The 15516-nt window shown below is 43.9% G+C and overlaps 1 protein-coding gene across 1 annotated transcript in view; it reads right to left on the bottom strand.

Annotated features, from left to right (window-relative positions):
* Positions 1-15516, bottom strand: part of LOC144753937 (E3 ubiquitin-protein ligase TRIM39-like) — a 251227-nt gene that overhangs the window by 76775 nt on the left and 158936 nt on the right. The window lies entirely within an intron of this gene.

The raw sequence follows: 15516 nt of genomic DNA, 5'->3' as shown, positions 1-15516 counted from the left end.
ATAAACTGCCGAGGGCAAGGCCTTCCCTTCATAAACTACCAAAGCAGGGGCAACCGGTCTGCTAATAGAGAAGCGCTGGTTCTTTAATATTGCGCCAGAAGCCCTTTTAAGGTTTAATACCATTTTTAAAATGTGCGAATCCCAGCTCATATTGTTGGAGAGCCTCACCCCAAGATAATCAAATTCGTTAACAACCTCTAAAGGGGATGCACACAAAGTAAGGTGAACCTTCCTAACCTTTCTATTTGGAGTTAAAACCATTAACTTTGTCTTCAAGGTATTGACGTTAGCCCACGATCATTACAAAAGAGGGAAGCACGGTCAAGCAATCTTTGGAGACCCTTAGGGGTTTTGGACATCAGGAGGGTATCGTCAGCAAAAAGAAGTGTCGGGGTTTTCTCACCGGCAAGGACGGGGGCATCTGCCGGGTCCTCCCTCAAATGGTCCACCACCCCATTTATAAAGAGGGAGAACAATGTCGGCGCCATCACACATCCCTGCCGTACCCCCCTGCTGACTGGTACCCTCTCTGTCAATTGACCCTGACGCCCCCATCGTATCCTTGCATAGTTATCCTCATGCAATTTGATAACCAGTTGCAACAAGGGGCCGGGAAACCCCTTAGCTTGTAAAATCTCCCATAGCTTGGCACGAGGGATAACATCGAACGCAGTTTTCAGGTCGATGAAAGCCAGATACAAACAGCCTTTAATAATTGATACTGACTTCCAGTAGACCGCACAGAACCGGAAGACTTGGTCCATTGCGCCGACATTCCGCCTAAAACCCGCCTGGAAGTGGGTAAGAATATCCTTATCCATTAGCCATGTCTCAACACGATTTATAATGACCCTGCCAACTACCTTTTGGATAGTATCAATTAAACTAATTGGTCTGTAGTTGGCAGGGTCCTCTCTATTACCTTTTTTAAAGATCGTGATCACCTCCGCCCCTTTCCATGAGTCCGGGATGGGATGGCCTAACTGGATAAGAGTCATTAAACTAGCTATATACTCTGCCCAGATTGTGGGTCACCGGGCAGACCATCTGGGCCAGCCGCTTTACCTGGAAGTATATTTAAAATAGCGGTCTTAAATCAATACCAGTCATCACCAAACCTGGGTTGCTATTGCTACACACTGTTGTTGAAGACAGGGGAATTTGATTGGCAACGTCACTATACAGTTTTAAAAAATGAGTATGCCATTGCTGTTCAGTAATGTGATTTAAGATAGGATCGGTACCCCTCCGGTCTAAGGTGTTAATCAATTTCCAAAAAATAGTGGAATTCTTCCCACTGGCAGCGATTTTAAGCTGCTGCCAATGCTCTTCCTCCCAGTTAGTCTTTGCTAGGGTAATTGAACCGCGATACTCCTTTCTAGCTAGTCTTACTGCCGCTGAATCCTTTAGTTTTATCGCTGAAACAATGGCCTTTCTCTTGGCTCTACAATCTGCTGTATACCACGGGTTCACGTTCAGCGGTCTATTGGCCACCGCGGAGTTCCTTGTGTTTTTAATGAAAAATTCTCCTATTTTGTCTGTAAATTTTTTATACTGACCCAATAGTTTGTGCCCCGCTGAAGAAACCTCTCCCCAATCCACCACTGCAAGGCTAGAGATTTCTGCTTCAACTAGATCCCTGATGTTGTTAATTTTCTCCTCTTCACATTTTACCACATCCCACCTCAGTTTCCGGTTACAGTTGGAGGGGAGAACTTCCTTCGTGACCATCTCTAGACTCCCACTGGTACTAAACCCTTGTGCCCAATTGATTTCCATGCACAATGGGTTGTGGTCACTATCTGAGGACTGCCTGACTTCCATATCTTTTAAACTAGCCCAAGAATGGACATCTAAAAAGATGTAATCAATTCGCGAGGGACAACTTATCCTATTATAGGTCATTGCCCCTTCACGATCAGAGATAGTCCGGCCATTTAATGCCCGTAAATTATGTTCCAAAGCTAATGCATTCAACTGTATTGCTCTGGCAGACCACTTCTTAATAGGGGCCAGCGCTAGTGGGGGTATAGCATGTCTCCAGTCTTCAGAATTCCAACCCAAAACATCCTCATCATCTAGGGGCTCAAATGTACAATTAAAATCGCCCCCCAGCAGTATTTTAGACCTAGGTGGGAGCTCAGACAATTTTGTATCTAACAACTCAATGGTTTGTGATTTTAGACCACCCTGAACCCCTCTTGCATAAACACAGAACAAATGAACAATGTCCCCCATGTGGGTTTTTCAAAGAAATGTGCAAAATGTCATTGGACTGTGTATTATCTGTGGTAACGGTGTAGTTCAGGTCTACCTTTACCCAGATAAGGAGGCCACCTGAGGGTCGACCTTTTCCTATAGAGACTGCTGGGACAAAATATGTGGAATAACCGTTTTTATATTGTGGGGTCAAACACCAGGTTTCCTGAAACAAACAAATAGGAAAAGGATCAATAAAATCATTCCAATCCGGATTTTCAAGATTTTTCCTCAATCCAGCAATGTTCCAAGAAATGATCTTAATTGGAGAAAGAGGAGCAGTTGTTACAATGGTTATAGGCAATGGGAGACAGCCCAATTCAATCTTTCTAGTGGTTACATTATCCTCAGACACATCAATCTTTCCTCCATGTGTAGATATAATCTGTGGTGGCCTTATCTCCTCCCTCCAAACCTTGTGACCAGGGGCAAAAATCGAATGTCAATCGACTACTTCCAGGCCACTAAAACGGTTAAAACAAGGTACTGAGGGGGCATTATGCTGATGACCAAACCATTCCCCGTGGGGCTGATTAATCCCAAAGGGGGGCCTGCCTACTCTCCTTTGTACTGTGCTCCATCCTCTCTCCTCACCCCCTCCCAATAATTCACATTATGGTCCTGAAAAGGCTCTTCTCTCAACCCCCTTCTTATGTAATTAGAAGTCCTTAACCAACTCCACCTATTGCTGCGATGGTCTGCAAGCATATAAAAATAGGAGAGGTTTGACTAGGATGGAAGAGTTGATCTCACATGGAGATCTAGCACAAATATATTCCACCGTGCGTGGGTTCTCAAATGTAACGACTATACAGTCACCCTGGAGATTTTTTGGATTCTCACCCACCCAAGGTGCTCTCTCCAGCATACGTAGATTACTACGAGTGTTGGGCGGGAGTGGGTAGTTTCTATCTAACATCCTGTTACATTTTTGTGTATGTCTAGGAGCAGGCTGGTATTACATGAATACATTGCATGAAGTTTCTGAGTACCCATGGATGATGGGGTCTATGGCTATCGTAAGGCTGTTTAACCTATTACAAATTTCAGAGAGATTTTTTGTATTGTTGGTGGACTAAATGGGTTTCTGCAAGCTGAGTTATCAGTCTAACAATGCACAGTGTCCTTGAGATCTTGAAAGATGTTTTTGCATCTGTAGCTGAGCATGAGACCATGGTTAAAGATAACTGGGTCCTGTGTGATTCTGGAGAAATGCAAAATTTGTGAGTGATTTATTAATCACGCATTTATGAACATCCTTGCATCAGAGTCGCCCCCACTGAGTCAGTCTGTGAAACATAAAAATTATAATTTATTTTCACTGACTGAGTCAGGGAGTCTTGGGTGGGGACGGGCTTGGCCATGGCAGGGAAGAGGGGTGGTAGGTGCACTGTAAAGTGCGCATGTCGCCTGTCTTAGGCCGGCCAAACAGACATATGCGCTTAGGTTTCTCCAACTCAGCTGTGTGGCAGGTTGGAGAAACAGCACACACTCCCAGGCACTGTCTGAGTGGCAAACTAGATGACTCAGACCAATCCTGGCACTGCTTTCAAGTTATGTATAGCATTAGAACAGCGCTGGTATTGGGTGGGGAGCCTGTGCTGGTGTCCCAGGGGCTGCTGGGACACCATCAGCAGCAGGAGAGAAGAGGAGCACCAAGGCAGCCGGCAACATGACAGGTACTTTTTATTTGTATTAATATTTCCCTAATCCCCCGTTCCCCCCTCCCACACTTGAGTTTTCCGGTGGACGCCACTGCCTTGTATGCACCTCAATCTAATGGATTTGCCCCCAAAAAATGGTGAGAATAATTGTGCACAGAGGGCTGTAAATTCTCTGACCAAGTTGAGGAGCATTTTGAGAGAAACACTGTGGGTGAATCACAGTGCAATTAATTATGTACCCAAAATCTCAACATTTGAGTGGGGCTTGAAACCATTAACCAAAATGTGGTATCAGGGTTGAAAAACACATCACATAAAAGGGCAATTGACCGAGCTGTTCCAGCAGGAAAGGTTCAAAATTATCAACACAAATATAAGCTGTGGTCAGAAAAGCTTGCAGAGCTAAAGAATGGTCTGGAAGGTGGGTGAGGGTGTTTGGGTGAAATAAAAAAGGCTTTTCATGAAATGGTCAATTTGTTTATCTTCTGGCTTTTGTGATAAAAAGAAGTCTGCATGAATCGGGTGGTGGGTGAAAATGGAGATGTCTGGAGTATGTCTAGAATGGCTAGAAACAATGTGTTGTATACCACGAACACACTCCAGAATCTTCATAAAACTCTGTGTGATATTCAGGTTGCTTCTGGGATATGTTCTTGTAAGATTATACATTGTTATTTGTATTACTTTTTTTAAATTCAATTTTGATTTTATTTATTTATTTATTATTGCTATTTATTAAGTGCGAACGAATACCTGTAGGCGTCTCGGCGCTAAACTAACTACCATCTTCAGAAAGTATCGCTGTAAATTTATTGGTTAAAAAGCCAAGTCTTTAACCGCTTACGGAAAAGCAAAAGTGAGGGGCTGGTCCTAATAGATTGTGGAAGAGTGTTCCATAGCTTGGGGGCCGAAACCACAAATCGGCGATCACCCCAGGTAACTGTTTTTGTCCGTGGCACCACTAGTTGATTCAAGGTGGTGGAACGAATTTGTCTAGAGGGAGTATATGGAATTAGCTGGTCCCTGAGAAACTGCGGACCTTGATTATGTAATGGTTTATAAACTATACATAAAGTCTTGAATTGGATTCGGTTACAAATCGGCAGCCAGTGGTAGTTCCTTATTGTGTCTGAAACAGATTTGAATCTGGGTGTTCCAGAGAGGAGTCTGGCCGCCGCATTCTGAATAGTTTGCAGTTTGTTAGTCACCCGAATCTGCGCATTTGCAAATAGGCCGTTGCAGTAGTCCAGGGAAGGTAGAACTAAGGCAACCACCAGGGTTTTTCCAGCTGTGTCAGGTAAAAAAGGGATAATTTTACTTACCAATTTTAATTTATGACAAGCTGTGGCTGCTTTTTTCTTAGCCTGGGCCATAAAGTTAAGGCCATCATCAAATGTCACTCCCAGGTTCCTCACCTTGGAGGCTGGCTTAGGAGGAACTCCAAAAGATGCAGGCCAACCAGCCGGAGACCATCCTGGTGAGAGAGGTCCAAAGATGACCACCTCCGTTTTCTCAGAGTTTAACTTAAGACAGTTGGAGGCCATCCACTCTCCAATTGCTAGCATACCTCCTTGAAAACGTTCTGCCACCTTGTCTCCATCACTGTTTATGGCCAGAACCAGCTGCGTGTCATCTGCGTATGAGGTTAGGCTCATGGGCTTTAATGAGTTTAGCCAGGTCCGACACATAGATATTAAACAGTGTCGGACTTAGGGATGAGCCTTGAGGAACCCCACACGGCAGAGACAACTGAGCTGATTGGAAAGATCCTAGAGTGACCATCTGAGTCCTCCAAGCCAGAAATGAGGCCAACAAGTCTTTGGCCACCAGTTGGATGCCCATTTTTCCGACACGGTCGACCAAGATCTTATGGTCGACCGTGTCGAAGGCTGCAGATAAATCGAGCAGCACCAGGACAGCTGTTCCTCCCTGGTCCCGGATGACTCTAATGTCATCAGCTGCCTTGATTAGTGCCGTTTCCGTACCATGGAATTTACGGAATCCAAATTGGGTACTATCCATTTGGTGATGTTCCTCAATAAAATATGAAAGCTGTAGAAACAATCGCAATGGACCGCACACCGCTAGCCCCTCCTCCGGATCGCCCCTAGGGACTCTGGTACATGGAGTTCTTGAGTGGTTCACCCCAGTGGGTGCAAGTAGGTACTTGTTGAACTGATGATCTCTAGACCCGATACATGTCCCGGGTTTTTGGATATCGCCCGAGACATGGGTCGGGTTTCGGGATAACTTCCCTCATCAGTAGAGAAAATAGTTAGGGGTGGAAGAGAAGGCCGCCAAGCAACTGTCAAAGGCCTCGATGCCCGAACCGGCACGCAGGTGCGTCGTCCAGGAGCTCGTCAGCTCAAAGCTCAAGGGAGCCAATTTGTAGAAACAATCGCAATGGACCGCACACCGCTAGCCCCTCCTCCGGATCGCCCCTAGGGACTCTGGTATATGGAGTTCTTGAGTGGTTCACCCCAGTGGGTGCAAGTAGGTACTTGTTGAACTGATCTACATGCACTACTGTTACGATGTTAACTTCCTTCATTTCCCTCGCCCCCCTCCCCTACCGTCCCCTTACTATTATGTCCCTCTTCTGCTCCCGTCCCCATCCTGTCCATCATTTGCATAAATTACGTCAAAGGCTGGTTCCGGCTTCTGACAGTTGTAAGAACGGTTGACAGTTGCATCTGTCATTGATTGAGTTGGTGATCGGGCCCTCCACCCGGTGTGTCGTGTAACTTACAATAAAGAGACATCTTGAAGAAGTACTTGGTGTCTTCGTTACAAATTGGCGACGAGGACGGGACGCCGGCGAACCCACCACATGAGAATCGATAAGAATTAATCTTTAAGTGTGCTGTGGTCTCGCACATGAAGAATAAGAGTGAGGAAAAGGAGGAGCTTTCGTAATTCCAGCAATACTGATATTGAGTGAGTTGATTGTGAAATCCCTTGAACATTGAGCTATTTGAATTAAACCAGGAAAGTACAGTATCAACTTTGGGCGTTCTCGCTATTTGAAATTTGAAGAAAAGTAAGACTCAAGTGAACTGGACTGGAACCTAATTGAGCTCAATAGGTGAATTTGAAGATATGAAATTGAGTGAGTAAATTGTGAAATTCCTTGAACATTAAGCTATTTGAGTTAAACCAGGGAAGTACAGTATCAACCTTGGGCGTTCTCGCTGTTTGCAATTTGAAGAAAAGTAAGACCCAGGTGGACTGGACTGGAACCTAATAGAGTTCAAGAGGTGAATTTGAGGATATGTGAGCGGAGCAGAGGACGAGGGTATCTGGTTCTGCATTTATAAAGTTGATATGAATCGGCGATCTGTAAAAGTTTCGGAAGTGTAATTTTCTTCAGATCCCTTTGAGCTTAAAGTAAGCGTTATAACGCACTGCCATCTAGTGGCCTTGGTTAATGATTAAACCTCTCGTAAGTCATCTGTCATTGAGGGAAGACTTTTGACAACCGAATGAAATAAATTTGAAACGGAGGTGCGAGTGTAACATGGTGTTAAGAAGAATAAGCAATACAGGAAAAGAAAAGTTCAAGAGAATTAAGTGACTTTATATTCTGAGTTGCTAGCTGGAAGCATGAACCGGAGTGCTGTCGTTTAAGTTGAAGTACTTTTGCGCATTGAACTGAAAAAAGTAATTTAAGAACTAAGCAGGAAGCAAGTAACTTCACATTGATAACTAGTGACATATAAGTAAAACATTGTGATTCTAAACGAAGGATAAAAAAAAAAAAAAGAGAAAAGAAGATAAGGCTTGAAACTCACTTCGATCTTTAATCGTGTGAGGAAATCTTGAAGGGAGCCTTGTGAGGAGGATTAGAACTGCGCATCGGCGCGAGCGACGTCATCGCGCTGGGCGCCATCTTAAGTGAATTCTCGGAAAATTTAAAGAAACACGCACTGAATCTATTGCGTGCAACGCGAGTTGTGGAGAACATCGGGAAAGTGTCAAGGAAAATAAACCAGTATCTTTAGAGAAAACACAGAAATCGATGTATTGTGAGTGAACTTAATAGATTGGAAGGAAAAGAAACACGCACAGAATCTAAAGCGGTCAACGTGTTGACAGTGGAATTTACTGAGAAGAGAAATCTGTATCCTTTAATAAGTTAACGCCAAGAACTGCTTGTTGTGTGTGAATTCAAAATTGATAAGGGAAGTGACATCATTTTTTGTTGCGCATCCTAAAACAAACAGAGCAGTAATATATACGTGCGTCCTAGTTTTGTCCTGCACAGGATATCGTAGTTGCTCTGACTTCATTGGAAATCCTTGTTTAGGAATATTGGAAAATTCTAACGGTAAGAAACGGAGATACGGGGGCAATATAAAAGCGAAATTATTGGAATAAATATAAATGGATGTAAAAGATATGTACGATTTACCACCACCAGAATTGTTCATGGAGGAGGAAGGTGCAAGTAAAGTAGGGTGGAGTGAATGGAAAGAGTATTTTGAGAATTATATATCCCTAGTTGAAGAAGTGAGAAGACCATTGAATCCTGAGGAAAAAGCGGAAATATTACTGTTCAGTTTAGGTGCTGGTGGACGTGAAATGTATCATAAAATCGGAAAGGGAATCTACAAAGGAACTGACCGAAACATATTGGAAAACATCATGCATGTACTTGATGAACGTTTTAAGCAGGTGGCATCGGGGGAAGTACAAAGGTATGAGAAGTACATAGGTGTAAAGGTTCGCAAAGAAAAAGGCTTCAAGTGTGAAATGAACCCAAAGTGTGCCATCATAGTAGGAGGAATAGAAATTAAAATCATCGCAGATTCGGGGTCACACTACACGGTTATCAACGCGAGCATGTGGAGTAAGAAATTTGCAAAAATACATGGGAACGATTTGAAAGTGGCCAATGTATCCCTTAAATCGTACACGGGTGAAAACATTATATTAATAGGGTACAAAGTGATGGATTTATGTTACAAAGAGAGGAGCACTCGGAGTGCTATATACATTTCAGATAACCAACTCTCCGTGCTTGGGTGGAATGATCAGAGGAAATTGAGAATATCGCTGGATCAAAAATGGAATGAACACCTAAATGATCTGGCGCTTGGCAAAAGCATGCAATTGACAAAGTGCGAAATGGAGAATGCAAGAACGCCACCATCTATAAGCCTAGTTGACAAGGAGGGAACTGCTAGGAGGGAGATATGGATAAAAGAAGCAGCTGAGGACAAGGTCAATAAGAAACAAGGGGCTTACTGTGTATTTAAGGATGAGTTGAGTTCAAGCAAGAGGTATGAAAGAAAAGACAGTGAAGGGAATTTTGGGAAAAATGGTAATTGCGAGAAATTAGGAAAACAAAATGTTACACATTCCAAAAATGGACAATCAGAAAGAAAATATGAGAGTAACCCATTCAATTTCAAGGCAGTTCGGCAAAGAACTGCATTCGCTGGACTCAAGTCAAACACAGGAGATGTGTATGGGGGTTATATGACTAAGGAAAGGGAAGATGGTTTGAGTTTCGAATACTTGAAGACTAGACACAAAGCAGATTATTCTAAATGGTTAAATTGTGATATGCTGATGGATAAGAGCAGAGAAGCACAAGAACTCTTCCAATGTCCTCCAAATAAAGTTGCATCAGGGAGGAGGGATGTGCTCGATGAGTACCTAAAGAAACATGAGTCATCCAGTCCAGTAGACCCAACAGAGTTTTTCCGCGGAAGTCATTTGAGGGAACTGGAGGACGGACTGTTCACAGCTGAGGCTAGTACTAATGTAGCTGAACGGCCTGAAGTGAAAAGTGATAGTGGCTTTGATAACGTCCAATACCAAGGAAATGAAGCAAGAAGTTGGTCAAATCCAAATACAGGAAAAGACATTGAAAAGGTGACCGGTCGCATTAAAGGACATAGACGCAATATAGTGGATACTGAAGTAGCCCACATTTCAATGCTATTCTTACCACGTGACGACCCCCTAGGTGCTCAAGGGGTGCTTGATGTCGTTACAGGAGAAGATGTGTCTCGGAGATCTAAGGTCTCAGCAACATCCACTAATGAATGTCGTTCATCCAAGTGGGAGGATGGACCGGTTACTGCTTTGACCCTTGCAGAACGTATGAACCTCTTATTCTACAATGTCACCAGAGATTCCAGTGCTGATAATAACTAGGAGTTATTTAGGCTCTGCTGAATGTGACTCTTGAATTAGAATACACTCTTATATGTACATGGGCCTTACCATGGTTGGATTGGGTTGTCATTATGGGTCTATAAGATTATACTGTTGTTGTTTCTCCTCTGTTTTCTTCTTCCCATAGGAAGGAGATGTGTTACGATGTTAACTTCCTTCATTTCCCTCGCCCCCCTCCCCTACCGTCCCCTTACTATTATGTCCCTCTTCTGCTCCCGTCCCCATCCTGTCCATCATTTGCATAAATTACGTCAAAGGCTGGTTCCGGCTTCTGACAGTTGTAAGAACGGTTGACAGTTGCATCTGTCATTGATTGAGCTGGTGATCGGGCCCTCCACCCGGTGTGTCGTGTAACTTACAATAAAGAGACATCTTGAAGAAGTACTTGGTGTCTTCGTTACAACTACATGTACCAGAGTGCTAAGGGGCGACCCGGAGGAGAGGCTAGCGGTGTGCGATCCATCTTGGTTGTACTTAAACGGCTCCCGTGAGCCTTGAGCTGACGAGCTCTTGGAGACGCACCTGCGCGCCGGAGAGGCATCAGGGCCTGTGACGGTTACTTGGCGGCCTTCTCATCCACCCCAAACACTGCTCTGCTGACGAGGAAAACTGTCCCGAAACCCGGGCCATGTCTCGGGTCCAGAGATCTTGGGGATAACGAGTAACCACTCGCACCAACTGTGGTGAACTACTTTTTACTCGTCCATCTACATGCACTACATGTACCAGAGTGCTAAGGGGCGACCCGGAGGAGAGGCTAGCGGTGTGCGATCCATCTTGGTTAAAATATGAAAGCTGTTGGTTCATAGCTTTTTCAGCTACCTAGCTATGGGTCGGTAGTTTTTTTAACTCGTCCCTGTCCAGGTTTTATTTTTCTTACAATGGTTTTAAAAGGGTCTTTTTCAGTATGTCGGGGTAAATCCCAGATCTAAACATGGAATTACATACTTGTGTAACCACCGTAACAAGAGAATCCATTACCGGAGGCAGGACTCTAAAGGGACAGGGATCTAGGGCTGAACCTGTTTTAATGGATAAAATGATATCCATTGTCTGAACGTACGTAAGATCAGCAAAGTGCAGTAGTGGGGAATGAGGAACAGTACTGCAAATGGAATCCAAGGAGATATCCATTTTAGAACGGAAAGCCAAATATATGTCATTTACTTTCGTAAAAAAGAAATGTGCGAGCTCGTCACAAAGTGATTGAGAGGGTGTTGGAGCTAAATCGGGAGCACTTCCCGCAAGCTGTTTTGTTATCTCATAAAGTTGCCTACTGGAGTTTTTTGCCTTATCTATTTGTTCGGTGAAGAACTTCTTCTTTGCCTCGGCAATCATAAATTTATAGATTGAGAGCATTTCCTTGTAGCTAATTTTGCTCTCCAAGCTGTAGGATTTTCTCCAATGCCTTTCCCTATTCCTACAGAGTTGTTTTTGTATCCTTAAATCATCAGTAAACCATGGTGCCAAGGGGGTGGCTCTGTTTCTGGACACAGTTTTTATGGGTATTAGTGAGTGGGTAGCATGCCCTAACCATTCTTGGTATTGAAGGGTGGCAGTATTCGGGTCCGTGGATAGAGTGGGGCGAGTGCTATCCAATAGCTCTTTTAGGTCTGCTTTATTTAAATCTTTCCAGACCTTAAAAGATTCTGGTTTAGTAATAGTTGCCCTTTGAATTGGGCTCTCCGTAACAGCTAATCTACTTAAAATGGCATGATGGTCCGACCAAGGCAAAGTTGTATATTTTTTCAAGTGTACATATTTCTTTCCTTTGTGATTATTATTCTTTCCTTCATTGTTTCTTTCCTGTTAACTTTCTGGTTATTAATTAATATGTACTGGTGGGTGTGTTGCAGCTTGGAATTGCTGGGTTACAGAACTGTGTGAGGTTATGAGTAAATGTTGGAAGAGCTAGGACTCAGCTGAGAGAAACAAGCCGACATGCCTGGATTAGGGTGTAGCTCTTTATTGGATCATCACTTTTGCTGGCTCATTAAATGATTTTAAAAAGCTTACATATGTAGAAACATTGTAACAGTAGGGTGGAAACATCAAAATTCAATCAATCAGGGGAATTGTAAGAATGCTACTCACCCGTGAGGGTATCAAGGCGCTGGGGGGGTTGGGTTTGGAAGGGGGGAGTCCGCAGACCTGCTTAGCCAAAGAGCCAGGTCTTGAGGGTCTTCCTGAAGGTGTTCAGGGAGGGGGCATATCTGATGTCTGCTGGTAGCTGATTCCAGGTCTTGGCTGCAATGTGAGAGAAGGATCTTCCACCAGCTCTGGCTCTGTGGATCCGCGGGGTTTCGGCCAGTGCGAGATTGGTAGATCGGAGGTTTCTTTTGGGTACGTGGAAGTTGATTCTGTTGCTGAAGTACTTGGTTCCATTGTTGTGTAGGCATTTGTAGGCGTGAGTTAGGATTTTGAAGGTGACTCTTTTCTCCATGGGGAGCCAGTGGAGCCTTCGTAGGTGTTGGCTGATGTGCTTGTGCCGGGGGATGCCGAGGACCAGTCCCCGGCATCAGAATTAGGAATTAAAACCATGCAGGCAGATCTTGCAGGGCTATGTAGATGTTTTTTCATACCGGGATTTCTGTACTATTATTTATAAATATATAATGCAAGGGTTAACAGCGGGCCTGTCAGGAAAAAGACTGGTAGGAATGGTGGTGGAGGGCCCACAAATAGGACAGCGTTCGGTCTGACCAAAGGTATACCTCCTGGAAACTAGGGCCTGATTTATATCTTGGAGGTATGGATACTCTGTCGCATATCCACCCATACGATTTAAATGCAGGTGGACCTGTGATTTAATCACGGCGAAGTCTACTCCGTCTCCGCAGCGATTAAACCATTCTGACAGAGTAAGGGCTGTCAGAGGTTGACATCTAATTCCACTCACCTAATTTAGAAGTGGGGAATTAAAGGCCATTTTTAACTGCTCGTCACCGCCAGGAAAACCCTGGTTGTAAGGACCAGTGAAAACTTCAAAATGCTCCCCTTGCCATAGGAGAGGACTCCTATGGCGAGGGGAGAACTATTTTTTTATTTTCAAAAAGAAGATCTCACTTCTTTTTAAAAAGAAACAATAAAACAGTTTGCTGCAGCGCTACGTCATGCTTGAAAGATCCGTGCCTGAGAAAATCATTTAAAAAACCGATGTGACAGTGGTTTCTGGCAATGCTGGAGGAAAGGCCATCGGCGGTCATTTCATAATTTAGATGGCGTAGGTGCAGTCAAGGCGACAGATTGAATTACTCCATCACCATGCCAACCAAACCTCCATCTGACATATTATAAATTGCCTCCTGGGTCTCTCAAAATGAGGTGGGAACCAGCGGAAAATCAGACAATTTTCAGCATATGCCTGCCCTCCGCTACATAAGTCCATAAAAAAACTTGATAGATCCAGTGCAATGCTATTTATGAAAATGCATGTCATATCTCATATGTATAGGAGGAATTATGTAGCTATTGTATGACTAACAATAACTTTTATTATGGATTCAGGTTGACTAAATAGGTTTGGAGTAAGATGTAGAGGGAATAAAGTCAGTCACTGAGCTATCTGTGTTTAACATGTCACCAGACAAATCACAAATCTACTCAGCCTCTTTTACTTATGGTTTGTTGGATTTGTCCCTTTTTGCGGGGTCACTCTCAAACCTTTTGCCTTTACCCTCTACTCTTTGCTGGCCTTAGAATGCTGTGCGTGTTAGCACTGGTTAGCAGTGGTAAAGTGCTTTTGTGCTCTTCCTAAAACATGGTAGAACTGACTTATACCCATTTAGCACATTTAAATTACTTGTAAATCCCTAGTAAAGTGGAACTACCTATGCCCAGGGCAAGTAAATTAAATGCTATGAGTGAGCCTGCAGCACTGATTGTGGTACCACCCACTTAGGAAGCCCTTTAGACCCATCTCAGGTCTGCCATTGCAGCCTTTGTGTGTATTTTTAAACTGCCATTTCGATCTGGCAAAATAAACTTGTCCCCCAGACACAAACCTTCCTATACGTCACCCCTAGAGTAGGCCCTCAACAGCCAAGAGAGCAGGGTGCAGTGTATTTAAAAAGTTGGACATGTAGTTTTAAATGTCCTGGTAATGAAACTTTTAAATTCGTTTTCACTACAGTAAGGCCTTCCTCTCCCATAGGATAACATTGTTGTCTCCTTATCACATTTAATAAGCTGTAATTTCCAAAGGTGGTAACCAGTTCATGGTTAATATCTTTTGAATTGTAATGAAAAATCCTCTCTCAAGGTGAAGTCAGATTTTAAATTACCATTTGGGTAATGCCACTTTTAGAAAGCTTACATTTTCCTGCCTTTAGCCATTTAGTGCCTGTAGCATGTTTCTGTGTCACATGACTGGGTGAAGCTGGCAGTTGGGCTCTGTATACCTCCAGGACAGCCGTACACAATAGAGAGTTAAGGAGTACGCGGATGGGCTATCACTGGAAGGATAGGAGGGGGTAACTTTGGCACAGCCCTACTTACGTTTGACACAGCTTGCTGTCACAAAAAGGGATGCATACCTCCTATAGTCTGGAGCCAGGACAGGGAGGCCATGATGCCTGTGAACTTCAAAGGGAAACGTCTAGAAGCATTACCCACTTCAAAGTCAGAATATTGGACCTCGGATACCAACTCTTCAGTGCACTTCTGCACCTGTGGATACTCTGCCAGGAATAAGAACTGCTGTGCTGCTGCTGAAAGGTCTGTCACTCTGCTTGACTGCAGTCCTGCTACCTTGATGGGCTGACCTGATGCCCTCTTGCCTGAGTGAGAAGGGCTGGACCAGCATTTGTTGAACTCAGGACCCCTAAGTGACCCCAAGGGCTAGATGGCTGGCCTGGAATTAGCCTCAGGAATAGAAGGCTCCAACAAACTTGAATCCACCACCTGAATTCTGCCATCTGTGAGTCCTACCATGCCAAAAGGTTCCACCTCAGCCATGGGCCCTTGGAAGTGGGCCTGAAGGTGATCTGCGAGCCCATCTGTGGAACCAGCAGAACCAACACATCTCCTCGGCTGCGCAAGCCTGAGTAGAACCTAAGCATTGCTTCTGCTGCGAGGGTTGTCCCAATGCAAAGAGACCACATTGACAAGGATTGTGGTTCCTTTATGAGTAGGCTTCACCCCCTTAACCAGTAACCCAGTTTCTTACAGTGCTGAGAATACAAAGACCACATCATTAGTTACATAAATATATAGATAAGTTAGAGAATGTACAAGTTGCAAGGCTGTTGTACAAAGAGGACTTTGATTAATGGTTAATTCTAGTATCAACTTTGATCCACTGAAACGCTTTTATAACTTGGGATTTAAGCATCTTAGAAACAACAATCATACATACAAAAATGTAAACTGAATACTTTGCTGGTCTGATCAATGTAGGATTATATAG

Source organism: Lissotriton helveticus, chromosome 5_1 (genome assembly GCF_964261635.1).
Source record: "Lissotriton helveticus chromosome 5_1, aLisHel1.1, whole genome shotgun sequence".
NCBI classification, from domain to species: domain Eukaryota; kingdom Metazoa; phylum Chordata; class Amphibia; order Caudata; family Salamandridae; genus Lissotriton; species Lissotriton helveticus.
Note: the sequence above shows the minus strand (reverse complement) of the source record. Positions and strands in the feature narration are given on the sequence as shown.